Raw genomic sequence first — 25,298 nt, forward strand, 5'->3', positions numbered from 1 at the left:
TAATGATAGGTTAATGAACATGGTTGCAGTGTACTTTTTGCATTAAAATGAATCCAGTTCCCTAAACATTTAATTATAAAGCCCAGAGAATAAGAATAGATTGAGTGGAAATTACATTTACTAAGAATAATAATTACATTCAGAATAAAAGGAACAGTACTGAACATTTGGCAAATATACAATGCACAAACGTTTACAATTTTTTTGTCCTTCAACATTAGGCGCTGTAGATTACAAAGTGCAAATGCCAATGTGCAGAACAAAATCTGCTTTCGTACCGCTATGCATCTAATACCCCTTTTACAGTGCAAAATTCGGGGGTCACACCCAGGATTTGGACCCGGGTCCGTCACGTAAACAACCCGGAATTTCTGATGATTAGCATCCAGAGCAATAAGCCAGGTCGCTGATATGACAAAGGGGTGGGGTTGGGGCTGAGTGGCTGTGTTATAAATATCTTATTTGATTTTTTTTTTTAAATAGTTATGAGGTGGTACACTGTGGGAGGCTGTGGGAGGCTGGGCGGCAGCGGGAACTGTGCCTCCCGCTGACAATTGAAGACTGTCGGGCAGGGGGGGCGAGGATAATCCGCAGGGAGAACATAGGCTGAGAAGCCCATTGAAATTGTATGGGGAAGCGGCATCTACTCCTCTGCCTCAGTGACAGGGATGCACTCCCCTGTCACTGAGACAAATGTGATAGGACAGTGGAGCAGGCTGTCACTCACTGACAGCCTGTCCCTGTTGTCCCTGAGCTGCGTAGTGTCAGTGTCGGCTCCCGTATCCCCACACACACACTGATTACATTTAACCAGGGGGCAGGCAGCGGCGCTGGTTGGAGTTGGGGCAGCCGCTGCAGTGGCACTGGCAGGAGCAGCGGGCAACAGCAGCGAGTACCGCTACTGCCGTTGCCACTACCGGCCGCCGCCGGGGCTGCAGCTGTAATAATCATGGGGGTGGTAGCGGCAGGTAATGTGTGCACCATGCCACAGGACTCGGCCGCCCGCAGCCCGCCACCGAACTACTCCCCTGCTCCGGCTGCCTTGGGTCAGAGGCAGGGAGAGCTGTCAGCTCTTTTCCCCCAGTAGCAGCATGGGGGGGGGGGGGGGGGGAGCTCAGCGCTGTATAAACATATAAAGTGTGCAGAGCAGGATTCCTGCTGTGTGCACAGCAACCAGGAGCAACACAGCACAGGGGTCGCCAGGAGACAGCAATGCAGAAGTGATCCCATGCCATGCAGTCTACAGTGATCCCGCGGTGCAGCCCAAGTGGTGCTGACACCCCGGCAAACCACCAGCAACAGGGCTGTATCAGCTGTTATCTCTGCACTGCCACCTCTACATACAGTATGTTTTCTGCACACTTTCTTGGGGAATGCCAGGAAACGCCAGGGGCGTCTTCCGACCAATGTCACTGAACCAGCGGCCGCATCCTCGTCTCAAAGAAGGAAAGCACAGCCCAAAACAAATATGACCGCCGCATATATTCCCCGCAGGATGACGCCACTAGCACCGGCCCTGGTACAACTATGACGCCACTAGCACCGGCCCTGGTACAACTGTCGGCGGCCCAGCCAGGGGGAAATCTGCACCGGCCCGCCAGGATATGGCTCGGTTTCCCGGGGAGGGGGGCAATCCGCCCCTGGGAAACGCTGATCGTATACAGGGGCATGTAAGGAAGCAGGATGATTTGGAATGTCAGGGAGACTGGGGCATGTGGGGAAGCAAGGCAATGGGGAATGTCAGGGAGACTGGGGATGCACAGTGGGCATGTGGGGAAACATCGGGGTGGGGAAACAGCGGGTGGGGAATGCAATGGAGACTGGCGGTATGCAGGTGGCATGTTGTGACTCATTGCTATCATATATGCTGCTGCCTCCCAGCCTGCTCCAATCCGCTAGAGGCCAGACCTTCAATATCTACAATGAGTAATTTAGGCTCATCTGCTGCCTGATCTAAGCTTAGTTTCAGTCCAGCTGGAGGGAGAGGAGGGTCTGTGATCTCTGCTCCTCCACTCTCCTCTCCCTACTGCTCCATCCCTCTACTTCCTCCCTGTCATAAACTGCCATTCACATACTGCTTCTGTCCGTCACCCTCTCAATATAAGGCACTGACAGTCACCCATTGCTTCTCTCTGTCACCTCTACCTTTCACCCACTTCCATTGTAATTATGGTGTGTGGCATAATAGGGAAATTTACTAAAGGAAATTTGTAAAAAAATAGGTGTATTTGTATCTAGAAATACACTCCTTTTTGACATTTACTATACCGAAAATACGGCAATTCGTATTCGTATTGATGTGCTATCAATACGAATACAAATTGCTGTATTTTCGGGATAGTAAATGTCAAAAATAAGTGTATTTCTGGATACAAATAAACCTATTTTTTTTTACAAATTTCCTTTAGTATATTTCCCCCAATGTGTCAGAAGCAACCCGGACCCACCGTTCCCCAGAAAGCCCGTTGGCGCTGGCTCCACCAAATCAGTGCCTCACCAACCACTAACTTCACCGCATGTCACTGACTCTTATACCCCTTTTACATCAGAGCCTGAACCCGGGTTATTGCCGCTCCACTTCGGGCCGGGGCTTGGTGTAAATGGGGTAAAAAAAACAAAAACCCATGTCCTGTTCTCCAGGTGTCTGACCTGGCAAATGCTTAGGGTCGGACATGGGGCATCCCCAGAGTCAGGGGACATGAAAATAGGTAACCCGGGGACCAATTTCCACCAATAGGGGAGCCCATACCTCCGGACTGCAGCATCCTGTGGTCAGTCCGGAGTTTGGGCAGGGGCAGTGTACAGCCTCTACGGCTGTCTGCAGTACTATGCAGACAGCAGTGGAGGCTGGGAGGAGGTATGCCGCATTCACCTCACAGAATGAATCTAGGGTGCACATATGCTGGGGGCAGCCCAGCAGCTTTCCCGGGTGTTGGGCTTGCCCCCAGCATGTCAGTCGGCATTGTGGGATTCCTGGCTGATTGGTTTCCTGGTGCTTGGAGATGATGTAATCTCCTAGTGCCGGCTCAGGGCCTGCCTTAGCCGGCATTGCCTGCTCAGCATAATGCCGGGGGACACTGGTGTAAAAGGGAACAACTGCCGGGGCGCAAGTGGTATTAGATGCTGAGGGGCATTGTTGGGTGGTGGAATTTCTTGCTAATTATGGAGAATACACTGTGGTACCATAACTTCTGGAGTAGTTTAAAAATGAGATTTGATTTGATGAAGCATAAGTATTTAAAAGAGATAAAGATGGGATTGGATACCTTTACAGGCACAGAGCCCATAGCCATTTTTACTATTCAAAAGCTATACAGGGGTATCCTATTACCTGCGATTGCTGACAGCGGGTATTATGGTCATATGGTCATCGGATTAGCCCTGATAAGGCGGTGTGTGCTGCAGTTTATCAGGGATTTTGTTTTGCCTGCCTAAGGCAAATCAATATCTCAGAAAGCAGGCAATAACACCTAGGTTTCACTGAATCTGTGTGTATTTGCAATGAAATGTGTTGTTTTTTATCTAATCTGATAAAAACATCAGTGAATCATTGGGAAAAATAACAAAAACACTAAAGTTTATATTCAGTTTAATATACAGTGACTGGATACTCCCTATTGTATTTGTCTGTTCCTTACACTTTTAGTTGTACTACAAAGTAATATAAAGCTTTGCACACAACAAAATTGATATATGTAATAACAAAAAATATTACTGATGTATCAGGCTGCCAAGATTACAATCATCCAAATGTATTGCTAAGACAGAATGACAAACTGAAGATGTATAGGCAAATGACTTACATGACTTTAATTAGTAAGGTTGGCATCACAGTAGGGACTGGGACACCAATAGAATTAACAGCTCTTTCAGTAGCAACATATGTAACTTTCAAGTCTATAAATCTGGGTGACTGGGGTACAAAGTCTCTTCATTTACTAAAGTTTGCAATTAAATTCCTCATTTGCAGTCTTTAACCATCTACACTGCAAGCATTACACATTATCAGCACTGAATGGAAGGTAAATGGGATGGGGACTTACCCATGTCACTCAGAGTCAGTGGAAAGAGGGAATTGATTATGTAATTACCTACCAATCCCCTGTGGCTCTATACTACAGAAATGTTCAACAGAATATGGGGAAAATAACATTAAAAGTGTTGTATCTCTTCTATTTTGCCACCCATAGACTCAGCAATACCATACCTCCCAACTTTTAGATAGCCAACATGGGACAGCTGCGAGCCTCGAAATGAGGGGGCGTGGCTTAGTGGCAAATTGCATGATTCCCATGAGGCCACAGGCCCATTTTCACCAATGTAAGCTGCTGGTCAGCCCCCAAACTCCCTGCTGCGGGAATAGACGAATGCGCACAGCGTCTATTCACCAGATGACAGGGGGGGACTCCAAACTGCCCCCCACTACGGGACAATGCCGCCGCCAGATGGGATGCGGGACCGTCCCCAAAACTGTGCGGAAAGCGGGACAGTTGGGAGGTGTGGCAAAAGTTGTTTAAAAGATGAGAGTACTTTTAAATAATGTGATCATATGCAGGCACCGGAGCGCCCCAGGCGAGTCGGGGTGGGGGCGCCCCGGTGCCGGGGGGAGGGAGGGGGGGTGGTACCTGTGTAAAAAAATTGCTGCCCCGGCGTCCCTGCAGTGCTGGGGCGGTCAGGGGTGTCCGTGCCGTAGGGGTACCTGCGGCCAGTGCCAGATTAAGCCTTCGGGGGGCCCGGGGAACTTTAGACAGGGGGGCCCCCTTGCACTTGTCACTACTGGCCGCAAACTGCATGGGGGAATATTACACTGTCAAAACACAGAGTAAAGGCAGTATAAACTTGGTCAATGGGTAACTTCAGGGGATATATATATATATATATATATATATATATATATATATATATATATATATATATACATACATACATACATACATACATACCACATGAAAAGCCTGTGTCTGTCCCTCTGCACCTTACTCTGTAGGAGACCTCACAGTCCCAGTGCTGCCTCTGATTAAAAACCCTCCCATGACTAGGCTGCTGCTGCTGTTATCCATGGGCCTGAGAAGCATGTAATGAGCTCCACCAATCAGAGCTCAGCACAAACATCTCAGCCTCTGCCCTCTGGTGCAAAGTGTCATGGGACTTAGTCAACTCCCAGTAATGCACTGCACACTTGCACACTTGGCTCCCAATGCTCAGCACCATTAATCATGGTCACATTGGCAGATAGGTGAAGCTGCAGCACTACCCCACTCCCATGCACAAAACCTTTAGCTAAAAAAAAAATTATAATAATTTTTTTTTTTAAAATACATGCCAACCACAGGGGGCCCCTAGCTAGAGGGGGGCCCAGGGGCACTGACCCCTTGTGCCTCCATTATAATCCGGCCCTGCCTGCGGCGCCGTCATGTGTATAAAGCTGGCTGCGGCCGGCGGGGTCCCTGTAGTGAATAGCAAATAACTAGCGCTTCCCGCACCGCCGCGCACATAGCGCTAGTTATTTGCTATTCACTACAGGGACCCCGCCGGCCGCAGCCAGCTTTATGCACATGACGGCGCCGCAGGTACCCCTACGGCACGGACACCCCTGACCGCCCCAGCACTGCAGGGATGCCGGGGCAGCAATTTTTTTACACAGTTCGTTGGGGGTGAGGGGCGAACTGCCGCCCTCCAGGTGCCGGCGCCCTAGGCAAATGCCTAGAGCTGCCTAGTGGTGGCGCCGGCCCTGATCATATGTGATCTTATGAAGTCCTGGGAAGAGGGAGACTTAAACTCAGGTGCAGACAATAGTCCACTCTTTCCAATTATATGTCTAGGGACGTGGTACACTTATACGATGTCAATGTCAACATGTGTCAACATAGACAACAAAAAACATGAACAAATTGTGTCAACCTTTCCAGTGTCGACCATGTCAGTATTCTGCCTGTGTCGACATTCTGTCAATGTTGACCTTAAATATGTCGACCATTTAAAGGTGTCCACCTAACCACTGTCGGCCATTAGTGCTTGACCTAATGACTGTCGATCTAGAGTCAATCTATCACTTATGCCATAACCCCCAAAAAAACAACAGTAACATTTTATATAGTCTATTATGTCATCGGTATGCAATCTATATTTAGTACAGCATGCAAAAACTATGATCAGTCACTCATTTTATCTCTGCATGTCACCTATTTAGCAACAAATATGTAGTATCACCATGATGTATTACCGAGGGACCACAGCAGATATCTATCTAAGTTTCTATGGGGGATACGATGCTGTGAGATTTATCACCATGATGTATTACCGAGGGACCACAGCAGATATCTATCTAAGTTTCTATGGGGGATACGATGCTGTGAGATTTATCAATTTCTGGAGTCTATCGCAGTCTGAAGATTGCAAAAGGCAGTTGTAGCCTATGGGCTATGACAAAGATAGAAAGCAGAGAGTACCTTACACTGATATGGCCGCTGTGCATTATTTATTTTTTGTTACCAGTTATTAATATATAGAGCTCACATATTCCACAGCGCTATACAGAGAAATATCTGAATATTCCCATCAGTCCCTGCCCCAGTGGAGCTTACAATCTATATTCCCTACCACATATACACACACACTCACATTCATCGTGCATGCTCAGAGGTTCATAAGACAAGCTCTTGTGGGTCCTCATTGTTACATTAGCCCAATACAGTGTCAGACTGGGGCATGAAGGGTCCACCGGAGGAATGCAGCTGTAGGGTCCACATTCAGGGGTTTAGCCAGTCTCCAGAGGGGGTGTGGCAAACCTTTAGAGAGCGCATGGTCTGGGCCCCTTAATAAATCTATTTAGTAAATACTGGTATGCATGCTTGAGAATGTACCAGATTTATAACAGCAATGCACTGTAGGGAATACACCACAGTCCTCTGAATTAGAGATGTGCGGCGGCCACTTTTTCGGGTTTTGGTTGTGGATCTGGATCTCCCTTCGTGTTTTGGATCTGGATTGGTTTTGGCAAAACCACCCTTGCGGGTTTTGGTTTTGGATCTGGATTTTTATGAAAAAATGCTAAAAATACCAGAATTTGGGCCTGTTTTGCCCCTAAAGTATTATTGACCACAACATTAGTTTCCACTCATTTCTAGTCAATTTTGATCACTTCACAGCTTACAAAATTGTTTTCATTGACTGTAGTTGGGCCAAAAGGTTATACCGAGGTAGCTGGATGACTAAGCTAAGCGACAGCAGTGGGCATCACATACATGTGGACCTTACACTTCCAACCTGGCACATCTTGGAAGCAGAGCAGCACTGTAGGAGCAGACAGGGTGGCAGTTTAATAAACTACCCCAAAAAAAGAGAAATGCTCCAAAGAGCAAAAAATACAAAGAGGTGCAAGATGAAATTGTTCTTGGGCCCTCCCACACACCCTTATGTTGTATACAGGACATGCACAGTTTAACAAACCAATCATTGTCATGACTGGTGGTAGCAGCTTCATTACTTCTATCAGGTTGCTGATCTTCCACTATTTCCTCCTCCATCATTCTCCAAAAATGTGTTTTTATTTATTTCTCTTACTTTACACTGGACACTGCCCCTGGACACAGCCCCTGGACAATGGACACCGCCTCTGGACACCACCCCTGGACACAGCTCCTGTACACTGGACACAGCCATCACACTGAACACTGCCCCTGTACACTGGACACAGCCCGTCACCCTGGGCACAGCCCCTGGACAATGGACACAGCCTCTGGACACCGCCCCTGGACACAGCTCCTGTACGCTGGACACAGTAGTTACACTGGACACTGCCCCTGGACACTGGACACAGCCCCTGGACAATGGACACAGCCCCTGGACACAGCTCCTGGACACTGGACACAGCCGTCACACTGGACACTGCCCCTGGACACTGGACACAGCCCCTGGACAATGGACACAGCCTCTGGACACCACTCCTGTACACTGGACACAGCCGTCACACTGGACACTGCCCCTGGACACAGCCCGTCACCCTGGACACAGCCCCTGGACACTGCCCCTGGACACTGGACACAGCCCCTGTACACAGCCCCTGTACTCTGGGCACAATCGGATGTTCGGATCTCAAAGATCTGCACCCGCTCATCTCTACTCTGAAGTACAGTATAACGTAACATATTCATAATGTAGAATTGAAAGCACAGTCTGGAACCTGATCCCAACAGAAAGAGGTGGGCCCCAAAACAGTGGGGCCCACTGGGGTTACCTCTGTACCCCTGTGGGTCAGTTCAAACCCAGCCCAATATAATTGATTATTGCAGTGCTATATTATTTATTTATTATCAGTTATTTGTATAGCGCACACATATTCCAGCGCTTTACAGAACATTCACATCAGTCCATTACTAATTATTACACCGTCCATGCTGCACTAATATCATGCCCAGATTACATTACATATGTGCTTAATGATAAATGAACCCCTATATTTAATAAATATTGTCTAAGAATTTTTAAAACATGCATTTACAGTATCTTATCACTCCACTGAACTCAATCTGAGCAAATTATGGCGGCATGCAAAATGTGCATTTTTTTAATGTAGTCCCCAAAATTACTATACACAATGGGAATATTTAAAATAAAGAACAAATTTCGCCAAGGCGCACAATATTTTGCTGAGAAAACCCATTTGCACTGCCAGAGGAACAAACAGTTGTGCAGGCTCTTCTATTACTTAGTTGGGTTTTCCTGCTGCATTTTGGGCCTTATTCAGATCTGAGCTCAGTACAAATTTGTTTGGAAAATGGGCAAAACCATGTGCACTGCAGGTGGGGCAGATGTAACATGTATAGAGAGAGTTAAATTTGGTTGGGGTGTGCTGAAACTGAAATCTAAATTGCAGTGTAAAAATAATGCAGCCAGTATTTACCCTGCACAGAAACAAAATAACTCACACAAATCTAACTCTCTCTATACATGTTACATCTGCCCCACCTGCAGTGCACATGGTTTTGCCCATTTTTCAAACAAACTTGTACTGAGCTCAGATCTGAATAAGGCCCTTTGAGTAGATTTACTTGCAACCACTCTTACCCAAAATCCCAGTCTGGACATTTTGGTTAATTCAGAAATTATCGCATGGCCACAAATTCATATGGTGGCCGATTATCGATAGACTGTGCATGTGTATGGCCTATAGTACGCATGTGCGAGACAGCCCTGGGATGAAAGCCTGCTACTTTTTTAATCACTGCCCATACACAAGGTGATTGACAGAAAGTAGGCATGTGGGTGGTAACCGGCCATTTCATGGGAGTACCAAGAAAAACGCTAGGTGTTTCAGAAAAACAGGGAAAATGCAGACGTGCCGAAGCATTTCAGAAGAAAGGTGTGTGACATTAGCAGCGGGCTGTATATGCCCGTTTTCATCACACCGCAGAGTAAAAGTCTCTGGCTACTCCAAGCCTGTGATGACTGGTGCCCGGTGGAAAAATCATTCAATGTGAGTGGTTTACGAATGGTTTGGAACATATTTGAATAGATCAGCAGCCGTACACATCTATCCGCACAGCAAACACATTCATTCACAAGGTGGAATTTCACTCTGGCGAGGCAGCTTCAACCTGAAGGCTGGCTGCAGCAATATTGCTGGTGCCCGATCAGGTCTGAATTATCCTCAATGTTCCAACACAGGTCAGATCCCATTTACACTTCACCTTGGACCCAGGCCACCGCGTCATTTCCGGGGGGGGGGGGGGGGGGGCGGGGGGTGTCGGGTGATGCGGCGATCGAAGCTAAGTAACTCCAGGGGTAGGGAGGGGGATCGGATGATGCGGCGGCCACTGCCTAGTCAAACCGGAGGGGGGGGGAGTTGCGGCCGCCGCCGGTGCCACTCACCTCCATGGGGGTACAATGGTGTATGCAGTTTTGTTCAGTCATGTTTTATAGTGTGCATGTTATAGTCATGTTTTTGCCTGGATTGGAAAGTCCTTCCTGAGAGCATTTCGGGAAGCATTCACACATTAGTGGAATCTATGTTGAGCTTCTTTGTGTGAAAAAGTATGAAAAAAATATATGCGGTCCCCCTTCACCAGCATAACCAGCACCATGCTTTTCGAGCCAACCTAAAAATAAAGAAAAAAAATGTGAAGGTATTCTCTGTCCCTTACCTGTAGCATCCCAGCGGTTGGAAAAAATGCAAACCCAACCCATAAGAACATAGAACAGTTATGTGTTGTATACATATAGTTCTTCTCTACATATGTGAGTTTTGTTACATCCATGCCTGTCTGCTAATTGGTGCCAACTACCATGGTAATAGGCCACTGACTTTGACTGGTCTACCTTTTAGCCAATCAACAAAGGGACAAGCTGTGGGTTAGGGGGCACTGTGTCTGATGATGCCGGGACCTGATTTGCACACGTGCAGAACAGGTCCAGAGCGCTCCACGAAACATCAGAGATGATTGCAGACAACTCTGAATTAGCCCCATAGTGCCTTATACTGTAGCTCCTTAATAATCTGTATATATCTGTTTTATAAACTGGCAGTGGTACAGCAAATCCTCATTAGCAAGCATTTCTGTTACACTGTGTACAATATATATTCATTTAATATGGTAAAGCAATTCTACCACACAAGGTTATACCAATTGATTCTCTAAAATATCTGCATATGTTTAAATGCAAATGAGTGGATAATGGATACATAAGTATAGGGTAAGGCATTATTTCGTGAAATTCTACTTCATACTGTATATGTACATTTAACCTTAATGTATCCTAATAGTGTGCACAGCTGTTACACTCCTTTCACAGCAGATGAAAGGATTTTGACAAGGTTGTTACAAAACTACAGTATAAGATGTATTCAAGTTATAAAAATCCAAATGGTGCTTAAATTCCCCTATTATAGACGTTTCCATCCAGTATCTCATAATTCTGGTATATTTAGGGTTAATCAACACAACACAAGAGGACACAAAGATATACACTCTTGCACTGCTTCGACAATGTGTGCAAAAACTGTAACATTATGGTATCTCCGACCTGATGTACAAAGTACCGATGTTTGGTACTTTACGCATGTGCATGACTCGTTTTGCATGTGTGCAAATGGGTCCTGCGACACCGGATGCAGTACAGCACGCATCTGATGCTGTTTGTGGGCGGGAGGTTGCAGCGATGGCCAACTTTTATGAACACAGAGGCATGTTACTGCTGCTTAGAGGGAGGGAAGAGGTGAGGATCTCCATTGTTGGACCATTGTTTCCTTACGCGGATTTGCAACAGAAGGCATGCGTTTCCCCATGGGTGTTGCAAGCCGTCTGATGGTGTTGTATTGATCCAATGCTTCATCCTAGGATTCAACTTAGATCCCTGTGCAGCAGGAGGCATAATAAACTCATCCATCTACATCTCCATAGCTACTCTGTCCTGACCACATCTGAATTAGCCCCATTGTGCACTTTTATTGCCAGATATAATGAATGGACAGAAGTGTGAATAAGATGCGATAATTTACCTAATAACTGTGCAGATGGTTGAAATACCTTACTCCATTAAAACTATACATATATGCACAATCCTAGCTCACTAATCTAATGCTTTGAACAACTGCATGAAAGTACTCCCCATTTTGTTTCTCACTTTTTTTCTTGTGTTTTCACTGCTTTTATAAAATACATCACTTATTTGGTATAATTGCAACCAGCATATTATTTTTAATATAAAAAAGTTAAATAATTGTACCACCTTGAGCAGTTCTTGGTGAAGATCACGATAATGGACAGCTTTTTAAATCTGTGCTCGTGTGTTGTTTCCGAGCCAGGTGGAAGCCACGGTTACTAAGGGGCATTAGTATCATGATATGAATCCTATGTCAGATATCCACACATGCAATACAAAAAGAGGATCCAAAGAAAGATACTGCAAGTGGTCTCCAACATGCAGAAGTAGTTGTGTGGATTGTCATGTCTGTATCTACTATTCTATGAAAGCATAAGGCATAGTAATCAGATTACAGTCTAGAAACATTGTTAATGGCCTTGTCTGGACAATTTGCTGGCTACTTTAGTATGCACTCCTTCAAGGAGTTAGGGATGGCCATTGACCATTAATAGTTTGTACCATTGATGGTCTATAGCTGATGGCAAATGGTTTTTCCATTGAAGGGTTGGCACTGAAGTTACACCATTGTTTGCAGAACCCCATTTTGAGATGTAAGAAATTAGCGGTGCTGGTCTGAAGGTCAAGGTCTGTGCAGCACTCAGCCATCGATGAGTAAATCACAAAAAAAACGAATGACCATCTAGATAGTATAGTTTTTGATAGCCATCACCAAGAAGAGCTCCGAATCCATAGGCAAACTTGTAACATCTAGGACAGGATGTACGAAAGGGTAAATGAGGCCACCAACACGAAACCTGACGTTTTTTGAGAATTTGGCTGCATCTCCCATATGTGCTAGGCTAGATCATTTTTTTTAAAAGACTTCCAGAGGGAGAAACAAGTACATTTACAGAGGAGAAAGTCCTAGCAGAACTCTCAAAATTGAAAGTGGATAAATCAATAGTGTCAGATGGGATACATCCAAGGATACTAAAAGGGTAGCTGGTAAAAACCATTAACAGAATTATTCCATCAGTGACTAGGTACTGGAGTAATACCAGAGGACTGGAAAACAGCAAATGTAGTCCCAGTGCACAAAAGTGGAAGCAAGGAAGAGGTAAGCAACTATCGACCAGTGAGCCTTACATCAGTAGTAGGTAAATTGATGGAAACACTCTTAAAAGTTGTAGAGTATCTCAAAACCAGCAACTTACAGCATGGGTTTACTGGGGTAAGATCATGTCAAACAAATCTTATTGACTTTTTTCACTGGGTGACTAAAGTAATAGATCAAGGTGGGGCTGTAGATGTAGCTTATCTAGACTTTAGTAAGGCTTTTGACACTGTCCCACATCGCAGACTGTTAAATAAACTTGAAAGCTTGGTATTGGATTCTCAGATGGTTGAATGGATAAGATCTTGGTTGCAGGACAGAAAACAGAGAGTTGTAGTAAACAGAGTACAGTCAAAGGAGGGAAAGGTTACAAGTGGAGTACACCAGGGATCTGTACTTGGACCAGTGCTTTTTAATATCTTTAATGGTGATATTGCAAATGGATTGAGGGAAAAATTAGCTTTTTTGCAAATGAAACAAAGGTATGCAACAGGGTAGACACACCAGGTGGGGTAAAACAAATGATTGATGATCTAGGTAGATTAGAGGAATGGTCAAGAGCATGGCAACTACAGTTTAATGCCAAGAAATGCAAAATTATGCACTTGGGTCTCAAAAATCCAAAGACTAAATATAGTATAAATGGCACTATAATGGAAACTACTGAGGAAGAGATGTCAGATGCTTGGTTGCATAGGGAGATGTATCAGCAGTAGAAAGAAAGTAATAATGCCACTGTATAGGTCATTGGTACAACCTCATTTAGAGTACTGTGTTCAGTTCTGGAGGCCATATCTCCAGAAGGATATAAATATATTAGAGACTGTACAAAGAAGGGCAACTAAAATGGTGCATGGCCTACTGTACCTCACAAAACATACCAGGAAAGACTAAAAGAGCTTAATATGTATACATTAGAGCAGAGAAGGGAAAGGGGGACAGGATAGAAACTTTCAGATATATCAAGGGTTTTAACAAGGTACAGGTGGGAGACATTCTTCACAGGAAGAGGAGCAGCAGAACACGAGGACATGCACTGAAACTAGAGGGAGGAAGATTCCGGGAATATTTGAGGAAGAATTACTTCACAGAAAGAGTAGTAGATAAGTGGAATAGCCTCCCATCAGAGGTGGTAGAGGCAACTACAGTAGAACAATTTAAACATGCTTGAGATAGGCATATTGATATCCTTACAGAAAAATAAGGATCAAATATGGTTTGAGGTAACATGTTTAAAAAAGGGGCAGACTAGATGGGCCAAGTGGTTCTTATCTGCCGTCAAATTCTATGTTTCAGCAACAGTGCTTAAGCTCATTTCCCCTAAAAAACAGCACTACAAATACATTTTGGGATAGGATAGTAACAAGAATGTCTTTGTGTGTTGTTAATTAGAAGCAGTTATGTGCATAATGTGCAGTTTGTGGTATGTGGGCTATATGTATGTACTGACAGCAGAGGCTTTTAGACAACACCCCACCAAGTGACATGTCCTCAGAATTTCTCATTCCAATATCTCTGTTCTCTCCACCCCATTCTCTGCCATTACATCCCCAACAGCATCTCCCCCTTTCCCTTGGGAAGCCTTGTGGCGAGAATGAATTATCCTTCTATTTAATTAGGCACAGAATCACTAAGAAGGCAGTGAGGGAATACTTTGGGAATGAGAAAGTGTGTGTGTGTGAGGAAGGGGGGGAGAACAGGATGAGGGAGCTGCAGCACACTGCCAATGACTGACTAAGCATCTTCCTTCTGTATCCACTCATTTTTTCTACCTCACCCCTTGCACTCCCCCTAGTCTCCTTACTCCCTTCATCGCTGCATCTCTAACCTTTTCCCATATTGTATTTCCCAGCTAAAAATACCCCAGAACATTAATCAGAGGCTCGCTAGGGAATAATGTGTTATTGTATGCATTTTACTGGGGAGAAATGATGTGTGAGAAAGAGGTAGATTAATGGAAGCAGTGATAGAGGGGGGCTGCTAGAAATGGAAGGAGAGTGGGAATCAGAGAGTGGATGTGAGCGGGAGTGGGGAGGGAGGGAGGGAGGGAACACTAAAACATGAGCCTCAATGAATTCTGCATTATTTTCATACAGCTTCTGGAAAGATGACAGAATTATCCTCACTTCTCTCTCTCTCTCTCTCCTCTGATACTGCTACTTCTTTCCTGATCGCATCGTCTGCTGGGCCTATTACACAGCCATCACATCTTATACCTTTATCCTCCTACACTCTCTATTATTGGTCCCTGCATGCAATGAGGCTGCCATTTGGGAGTATAGAATATTTGCTATGAATTACATGCAAAAAAAAGGAGTTTTTATCAGCGGCAGGTCTCATAATCAGTTTATCACATCACTTTGTAGATCTATATAAGGTATGATTTCATCAAAAGACTATTGCTTTCATCAAAATACTATTTGTTCTATTATAGGTCTGTATATATATGTAACATCCATTGGTTTGTATGAGCTAAACTACCATATACCCTTTCAGAGCTAGTTTGCAGCTGAATGAGGCCCATTTGTATATACCAGATTTTTCTGCTCTCTAGGGAAATTATGTGTTATATATTTTCTCTTTCATATTTTCAATAAACCTTAGATATTAGACATACTAAAGCAGAAATGCGGCAAAAACCTAGTTTTACAAATGTGTTAAATGTACTTGTCCACTTTTGAAAACAAGTTTCGGGAGATACCTGATGCTAGTAGAATGCGGCCTTCTAGTTGATCGGGGGTTTCATGCTCTGCCCAAAGGGCGTGTCTAGCTCCACCTATTTATTGCCACTCAGGGTTGAGTCCTGTAATCAGTGCCGTTGCAAGGCACCGGAGCGCCCCAGGTTTGGTGGTGGGAGATGCGACCGCATCTGCCTCCGGGCGGGGGGGGGGGGGGGGGGGGCGGTTAGAGATGTGGTGATGGCCGCAGCTCCAGGGGAGTCAGTGCGGGCTCCAGGGGCTGGGGTAGCCTCACTTACCTGCTCCCAGGACGGTGCTTTCCTCCTGCTCTCCTTGGTGCCGGCGGAAGTCGGGACCCTTCCTGCTGCTGCTCCTCCAGGCAGCTCATTACTGCCCTCCAGTGGCCGGAATGTACTAAAAGCCACAACAACAAAAAACAAGTATATTTTAATAATAAGGTGGGTGATGAGCGCTAAAAGAATAGACAAGAGGATAGTATAGATAAAAGGTAAGAAAAAACACCTGAAAAAATAAAATTGGTTAAATGAAATGTAAACAGCTCTTTTGAAAAGTTGCTGAAAGGTCCGTGGGGGCTGCTATGCTAACCCTACCTCTAAGCCCGGGGAGCGGGTGGGAGATTGGAGTCTCTGCGGCTGGATGTTTGAACGCCGTATTCTCCGTCTCCGTCTCCGTCTGTCGGGTGACGTCACCTGGGAACGGTTAGCTCCTCCCCCAGCCTCTCCTCTGAGCTCCCAGCTGGCAGGTCTGTCAGTTTCCACACCAGCTGCCTTCTATGCTGGTCCCCGGCTGAGAGACGGCCGGCCTTTTAGCAACTTTTCAAAAGAGCTGTTTACATTTCATTTAACCAATTTTATTTTTTTCAGGTGTTTTTTCTTACCTTTTATCTATACTATCCTCTTGTCTATTCTTTTAGCGCTCATCACCCACCTTATTGCTAAAAAAATTTTTTATTGAGCTGCTTCCCCCTTGTTTTAGCGCAGTGTCAACTTCTAAGTATATTTTAATGTACTGTGTACATTAGTGAGTAAAGACACAGAGGACCAGGGAGTGCAGGGCCGATGTGTGGAGCCCACTCAGTGTGAGACTCAGGGAAGGAAAGTTCTGGCTGCCCGCTCTCTGCTCCTCCAGATATTCCCCTGACGCTGCTTCTCTGACAGCATGCACGGAAGCTCAGACACCGATAACCACAACCTGGCTGGGTCTGACATCTTCCCTGCATGCCCCACCAACTTTCAAAGAAGCACCTTAAAAAATAGGAGGGCTGGGAAGGTTTGCGGGGTTGCGGGTGGCTCATGTAAAAGTCGGGAGCCTGGTATTAAAGCGCCAATACCAAAGCGCCAACGCTGAGGGTAATGCTAGTTGTAGCTGGCATTACACCACAGTAGCCTATGGGTTTCTTCTTACTGCATCGCAATGTGTGAGGGATCCGATCAGACTCCCAGCTCACAAACTGATTAGTATGGGTGCAATGTGTGGCAGGATGTACACCGCAAGGTTAGTACATCCCATCTATTGTGTGCTGTATAAGTAGAAGCCTCCTGCATTGTATGTGTGGTCCAGTGCTGCAAAAGAGGACATGTGGGCAGATGTATTAAGCCTTAACAAGAGATAAATCCAAGGGTGATAAGTAGAGATAAACATCCAGCCAATCACCTGCTAACTGCCATGTTACAGGCTGTGTTTGAAAAAAGTCAGTTAGGAGGTGATTGGCTGGACGTTTATCTCTCCTTATCACCCTTGCATTTATCTCTTGTCAAGGCTTAATACAACTGCCCTATTGTATTAAGCTTCTGTATCATGGCAGTTAGGGGCCAACCAGCTCCTAACTGGCATGATACAGGTTGTGTTAAAAAATGAAAGGAGCTGATTGGCTGTTAGTTTATCATTCTCCACTTTATCATTTGAGGGCTGAGTGACCCATGAGGTCATGCAGGTCGGCTGCTTGAGCTAATTCCAAGAGGCCAGGAATGCTCCGTCAGTAGCCCGAGACCATGACCTTTATCACTCCCATAAAATGGAGGAAACATGCCCCCTCCCCAAATGTCTGCAGACTGCCAATCACTTGAAATCTGCAGCCATACTTTGCCCAAGTGCTCAAGAATCTAGATGTTAGGTAATTTTCTCATGCATTGGACACTGACCGTGTGTGGTACGGGTCCAATGCATGCACAAATTACATAACATTGGTAATCTACGTGATTTTTATTTTTTTGCATCTGGACCCGAATTAGGCTGTTCTCCATTGCTCTGTATCAGAATTGTGAGTTACTCATTATTCAACCTTACAAATTTCATCTTTTATTAACAATTGCTTATTATCCAACTGTAATGTATTTTAATGTAATTTTGTTGGTAATATTGTCCCGTTATAACTTGTGTTACACCTTACCTTTACATCATTTGAACTCTGGGGTTACATTAGGCTACATTAACAATGGCGTTAAAGTTCCAGTCTATGCTCAGAGAGGAAGTGCCACAAACCAAGAGGCGGGACCCCCAACCAGGACAAGACCACAAAAAGTATTACACATGTTGAGAATTAATTTTATTATGGAAAGCAGGACGTGGTATTGGGAAGGGCTAACACTGGGATAATTCCTACGGGAATTAGTTAGAACAATCAAGATATAAATAAATAATAGCCACATACAAAATATGGCCAACTGAGATTTCTATAGATAGTAAAGTCTTCGATGTCCTGGCAATGGCAAATGCATGGTGATAAGCGAAGCATTCACAATTCATTTGAAATTTTGCAAGGGGCATTTATTCTCTCCTTTTTTTTCTGTAAAGCGATCCAACCTGATTTAGCCCCCTGTATCCTGGCAGTGTTATCCCTATCATCCCATGCTCCTGACACTTACCCCAATCACTCTTGTTACCCTGAGTACCTGCAGTGCTACCTATATCGCCAACCATGCTCCCAGAACTGGTCCCATCCGACACAATGAGCTCCATACAGTGTTACCCCCCCTGCCATTGTTAAACCTCTTTCTCCCTGTACACTTTACATTGTTACCCCTTTCATCCCATGATCATGGCACTTACCCATTTACCCCTACCATACCCTGTGTTCTTTGTACTGTTTTCTCGACCATCCTTTCACCACTTCCACTTGTCAGCCACCAGCGGGGGATGGTGCAGCACACTGTCCCCAACCGCAGGGGCAATCCTCCCCCACATCACCCCGTTCTTACAGCAGGGGCTCACAACACCCCCCTCTCTATAGAGGGGGCACACAGCACCCTCCCCCCCTCTCTACAGCAGGGGCACACAGCAACCCCTCCCCTTCCCACAGCAGGGGAACACAGCACCCAGCTCCCCACAGAAGGGGCACACAACTAGGGGCAAATAGCACCCCCCTCCACCCTACAGCAGGGGCACAACCCCCCCCCCTCCACCCCCCCCCCCCCCCTCTCTACAGCAGGGTCACACGGCACCCCTACAGCAGGGGCACACAGCAACCCCTCCCCTTCCCACAGCAGGGGAACACAGCACCCAGCTCCCCACAGAAGGGGCACACAACTAGGGGCAAATAGCACCCCCCCCCCCCAGAAGATGCACACAGCTCTGGCACCATTAAACATGGGGATCCGCTGCCCACAGGGAGGACTAAAAGAAGATAGAGGTCCGGGACAGTCAGATCTCTCAAGTGGGTGCCCGGACAGTGCGCAGTTTGATCTGTGCCAGCACGTTAAAATCCCCCCACACACACACACACACATATGCGCGTGTGCTCTCTCCCAATACTGTAAAACTACCCCCCCTCAACTGTGCAGAGCAGGGATACACCAGTACCTGTGGAGCTGCTGCAGAACATCACCTTGAGGTATTCTGATGGCAGCTCCCTGAGCCTGGTTACAGCATGCGGGGAGCACTGGCCATGTGGTGCCAGATCGTAAATACCCTGATTCTATCGGTGGTGCCCTTCTCGGCCACTTATCCAGCGTAATGGTCAGACCGGCCCTCTGTACTGTATATTTTCTCTGCACTCCCAGAATAAAATGATCAGTGCAATACAAACCAGGTAAATCATCCCATTAACAAGCACATTATACAGGGAAGGTGAGCAAGGCAAACTAAATCAGGAATATTAAGTGCAGGCCATTGTATCCAAACTTCCATTGACAAATGTCAAATGCAAATGAACAGGTACTGTAACAACTATGAAACAGAAACGCATGCAGATAATGTATGAAAATATGCAGTTGAGGAACACTGAGCCTGATTTAGTTGTATGCACCCCTAATGGTTGGTGGACTGCTTATGCACAGTACTTGTTCAGGACATGTGCAGAACATGTCCTGCATCGTCACCCTCTTCCTGTCACCCACTGTTTTTTACTGTCACACTCTGCCTTTCTCTCCCTCTAACCCTCTGCCTCTCCCTATCACCCACTGCTGTTGTGAACATTGGGAACTTGGGTTGGGGGGAGGGGGTCCAAATTATATTTTTGCACCTTGGGCCACAACACACAAGCTCCGCCACTGATTACATGCAGGGTCTCTTAAGCCTGATTTCAGGTGTAGCTGTTTGGGGGCAAGAAAGAAACACACTGGGCAGCTTTCCTGAAAACATAGGCATATTTCTTACCTTTTTTAGGAGTGCCATCTTCCAGGGCATGATGAAGAAATGCTGTCAGACATTTTGAGTATGCTTAGACTTACTCATATGGGCAATGCGTTCCACCATCATTCCAATGCTGCATCTTCAGACACATCACTCGGATCTGTGATGCCTGCAGAAGTTTTCTTTTATCATCTGGCACCTTCTGCAGCAATAACATACAGTATGTTCACTTCTCTAGTACTTGAACCATCCCCATGCTAGACAAAAGAGATCTGTCAGAAACAGGCATCATAAGCATGACTTACAATCACACAAAGCTTTAGCTACAGTACATGCACACAACACTCCTATGGCCATCCCACAAGACACTGTGGGGTTTATTCTGTTTGGTACGGTGGGACCGTATATGGGCGGATCAGGCTTTTTTTTCCCATTTGCGCATGCGTATCTTTCGCAATGCACATGTGCGGCGACCTCACACCGCTCACGGACGGGTCTCTCTGTGCGAAAAAAACTGTCCGCAAGAGCACGGTCGCTGTGGGCGGCATGTGGGCGTTTTTATGGGAGCGTCCGGATTAATGAGGAAAACTGGGCATAAACATGGGCGTACACGGGGGATGTGCACACAAAATGCACGGTGCCACAACCGCCTCGATCGGCGAACGCACCGTGCATTTTGTCCCAAAAACAGGCCAAAGAGTGCTCCTGACCACCCCTAGAGATACCGCATGAGAGCGGACGCCTGGGTCTGCTAATTAATGCTGATTACTAGTCAAACACATACACCTGAATGTAATAAGCAATGCTGCAGCCTATTAAGTGAAAACCATGATTTCACTACCTGCAAGTCACACACAGCCCTCAAACACATTGGAAGCATATCTTTCTACACTTCTCTACATGTAAAGGTTGGTTTAATTTTAGGTAAGATTCATTCTAAGACCTGCTTATATATGTCCAGGTAGTTATTTTATAACCATCTACACCCATTCAGAAAGTGTTTTTTTATACTTTAAAAAGCAGGACACTCAATTCACAGGAGTCGACATGTGTCAACTTTTTCACTGTAACACAAACATACCAGTTTTTTATTATGAAAAAGACACATAAACCACGTCTAAGAGCAACAATAATGTTTTTGGACTCAAATTCTACTTGCAATGGTGGAGCAATGTCCTAAGGCCACGGCTACTATTTTGCACACAATCTGTATTTTTTTCCCCAAGAACATACATTATGCACTTTCATATCTGCTATGAATTTTATGTAGCACACTCTGTATGTAAGGTGCCACCAAGCACATTATTGCAATCACATATCTCTAACAAAGGATCCCAACATCTGCCTATCACACTCTAAAGTCTTATTGTGAACAATAGTAGAACATGTTTGCATGTGGCGTATGCTCAGATATACGCAGGGCTATTTTTCAGCAGGCTCCAGCAGGAACTGAGGCCCTTATTCTAGTTCACTCTTTCTGACAAAATATTTATTATGCTGTGTACACACCGGGGCGATAGGGGCTGAAATCGCTGGGAATATGGTCGCTGGCGACCATATTGCCAGTGATGGGAGTGTGCCCCGGCGATAAATCGCTGGGTGCGCGTTCCCGTTTTCTGCCCCATTGTAATCTCTGGTCGCAGGAGCTTGCTCCTGCGACCAGCTGATTACCTCTGCGGCACCGCCGGCTGAGGTTCCTTTTCATCAGCGACCATCTCTGGTCGCTGATGAAAAGGAGAAACTGAGCAATATATAGCGTGTGCTGTGTGGGCTCCCCTGGGACTGCACTGCACACATCCATCCATTCTAAATACGCCACTGGCCGTATACAAAAACTCACCATTTGCACTCATGAACAGAGACCACATCACAATAGCGCCCCCAAAAAGTGTTCTGAGCTTGTATCAGTGAAGCTAGGGTAGTGAAGTAAAAGGCCTAGGCCACCCACTATGCTTCCGCTGGGGAATCCTGGGAACTACAGTATGATGATCATGAGACGTGCCTGTAACTCAGTGTTCTGGCCATACATAAATAGAAATTAATATGTTTATAACTAAAAGACAAACATTAAAAATATAATCATAAACAAAGGGCCATTTATGCTGTGAGAAACTTGGTCAATTCTAGGATCAGACATGTTCGTGTGGAATGAGAATGATCTCGGATTAATACATCACCTATATTGCTATTGCCAAGCTCCAAAATATAGCAGCAGGCACAGTAATATTACATCTTACTGCAGTACTGGGAAGACATAATCAGCAGCACGTTATGGCTCTCATTAATGGCTGACCCAGGAAACATTGCTACCAGCAACTGTAGAACGAAATCAGAAACACCATAATCGTATGATCTCAGCATGGTAAACAGATACAGAAATCCCATTCATCTAAGCAAAATGGATCTATTTAATAAAAAACCCAATCTGTCAAGAGATAAAGCCATGCTATAGATGTCAGTAGCTCTCACTGGCAAACCGCATTTTGTTGGCTATGACTTCCCCATGCATGGGAAATTGTATTTAACAAGGCAGAGGCACTGACTTCCGGTTACGCCTAGATGTGAGGAAACAAGGCAGAGGCACTTTATTTTGCTTCTCTATTTAGGCATATCAATAGCAACTAGATATGTACAGAAAGTGCTAGTCAGATGGAGCGCCTCTCCGCCGGAGATCGACAGCGGGGGCATTCTGGTGATCCCCGGCGCTGAATGAGAGGCACTCCATCTGTATTTACATTGTATTTATTTATTCATTGTATTTGGAAAATTTTAACTCAAAGCGCATCTCTGGGGCATGTGTGAAACCCTGGGTGGACCCCACTGCCAAAAGTGTTGTCACATGTCAGGGGATGTGGCCACATGACATAAGTGTGGTTACATGTTAGGGGCATGGTCATGTGTCAGGGGGTGCCTAGAACTTCCAACATATTGGGCTGCACCCATGCCATTCCCCTGAAAGGACCCTTAGTGCTGTTCACACATGCCCGCAGTGTCTGGAACCAATTCGCCTAGCAGTAATGAATGGGAAATGCCTCCTCATTTATATCAATATAATGCTGTAGGAAGAATACCTCAAATTGGCACTGTCCTGCCCAAAAAAGGACAGTCAGGGGGTGTATATCATACCTCCCAACTTTTGACCTGAAGAAATAGGGACACTCGCGCTGCGAAGCCGCGCGAGCGCCCGAAAAGGGGGCGGGACGTATGCAAATGAGGGCGCAGCTTATGCTAATTAGCCGCAACCTCATTTTCATACGAGAATAGACGCTGTGCGCATGCGCACAGCGTCTATTCTACTAGATTGGGGGGTCTCCCAACTGCCACCCCCCGCAGCGGGACAATGCCTGCCGCGGGTGGGACAGCGGGACAGGACCCGAAACTGTCCCTCTAAAATCGTGACAGTTGGGAGGTATGGTATATGTGTGTGTGTGTGTGTGTGTGTATGTATATATATATATATATATATATATATATATATATATATATATATATGCATATGGACCACAGTATACCATACCTCATTGTGGGCGGGATTCTCTAATCTAAATATGTGGAAAAAAACCCAGTTATCGGGGTTTGTACCGCATTTTGATATGCAGCAAACCCTACAAATCCACACCACCCCAAATGGACCCCCGCCCCACAGCCTCACACCGACCACTCCGCCCTCACCAGTGTCGGGGCAGCACATCGCTGTGCTGTCCGGACCCGCGACCTCCTCCTCCTCCTTGCACTGGAAATCATCTTCCGGGTGCAGGGAGGAGGAGGAGAGCCCGCCCTCCCGCAGCAGCACAGTGTAAGCCGGTTAAGGGAGGGAGCCGCCAGGACCCGCTGGCTCACCGCAAAGGACAGCTCTTAACGTAAGAGCAGTCCTTTGCCATAATTATTGCATATGTTAGAACATATGCGATAATTATGTCAGCGATACCCGGCAATACCCGGCGATGTGAGTAAGGAGGTATAGAGCATGCCGCCCTATACCTCCTTACTCATTTACTCATCTGCTCACACATATAAAATTTTCTTTCTTAATTTGGGTTCTATTCATGAAGCAGTAAAAAGAGTGGAGTGAGCCAGTGGAGAAATTGCTCATGGCAACCAAAGCTTTGAGGTAACATTTATCAAGTGCATACTATGAAATTATACATAGCAGCTAATTGGCTGCTATGGGCAACTTCTGCTCTGGCACACTCCTCCACTCTGTTCTCTGGACATATGATAAAACATATATTTGTTCATATGAGCTATATCCTTCCCTATTTAGGTACGATTGCCTCTCATTTGGCAAGAAGACTCTGTTTTGTTGTTAGCATGCTAACTGTCCTCTATAAAAGACTTTACAATGTCTGTCATTTTGTATTTGCTACCTCAAAGAGTGAAATTTGAGAACATGTAATAAATCATTACAATAACATCACAAATAATCTGCTCTGCGTTCATACTTTTGAATTTCAAGCAGATAGTATGTTCCATAACTTTCTGTACATTTCTACAAGGTTGTACTTTCCTTATAATTATGGGCTGGGCTGTTAGTGCCTTTATGTGTCAACTGTGTGCCAGCTGTCTCACTTTTTTGGGCAACAAAATAACCTGGCAAAGAAAGGAAAAATAACATTTTTTGTGACTGACCTGTTTCAGAAAAAATAAACCCATAATAGCTCCGCATTAAGACCATAACTGGTCATCGTTCCAGAATAGCTCAGAATGGATGGTGCCGCAGTCTCAAGTTTTCCTATCCAGTTATAATATATTTAACAAATACAGATTTCCAGCAAGACCATTTTTCCTATCTGTTGGCAGCCCAAGTAGCAACTAATTAGTTTAAACACAGACAGCCTTTATATATACAGTTATACACCCTACACTGAGTGTTGCCCATATGACATGGTTTTCTTTTGTTACTAGGCAACATTAGTACATTCATAGTTATAGTCAGTCATACGCTGCAGTTTATGGGAGAAATCAGGGGTAATTACCTACCTGTAATGTCCCACTTACTGTAAATGATGGCAGGTCAGCCTTGGGCATTCAGGTCTGTTTCTGCTAATAATCTGCAATGGGTTATAAGGACATTTCCAAAAATGTTAATATTTACTAATGCTGGGGCATATGCATCATCGTTGGGAGAGTGATAAAGTAAGGAAAGATAAAGTACTATCCAATCAGCTCCTACTGTATCTGTCATGTTGCAGGCTTTGTTTGAAAAATTTGAGTGTTTGGTACTTTGGGCCTAAAGGTGCCCATACACGGTACAATTATTGTATACAATTTGGACTAGAACGTATCACATAGGTTTTGCAATGCGATGAGATGCGATCTAGTACAAAAAGTAT

General features: G+C 45.4%; 1 protein-coding gene and 1 long non-coding RNA gene across 2 annotated transcripts in view; one reads left to right on the plus strand and one right to left on the minus strand.

Annotated features, from left to right (window-relative positions):
- Positions 1–14,878, minus strand: part of LOC146074916 (uncharacterized) — a 49,603-nt gene extending 34,725 nt beyond the window's left edge. Inside the window, exons 1-2 of the long non-coding RNA XR_014473477.1 lie at positions 14,824–14,878; positions 9,871–10,097 (exon numbers count right to left, since the gene is read on the minus strand). This is a non-coding gene — a long non-coding RNA (uncharacterized LOC146074916). The remainder of the gene's footprint in view (positions 1–9,870; positions 10,098–14,823) is intronic.
- Positions 1–25,298, plus strand: part of CSPG4 (chondroitin sulfate proteoglycan 4) — a 114,336-nt gene that overhangs the window by 16,438 nt on the left and 72,600 nt on the right. The gene's annotated exons all lie outside the window — the stretch shown is intronic.

Source organism: Crinia signifera, chromosome 4 (genome assembly GCF_055691185.1).
Source record: "Crinia signifera chromosome 4, ASM5569118v1, whole genome shotgun sequence".
Classification (NCBI taxonomy): Eukaryota; Metazoa; Chordata; class Amphibia; order Anura; family Myobatrachidae; genus Crinia; species Crinia signifera.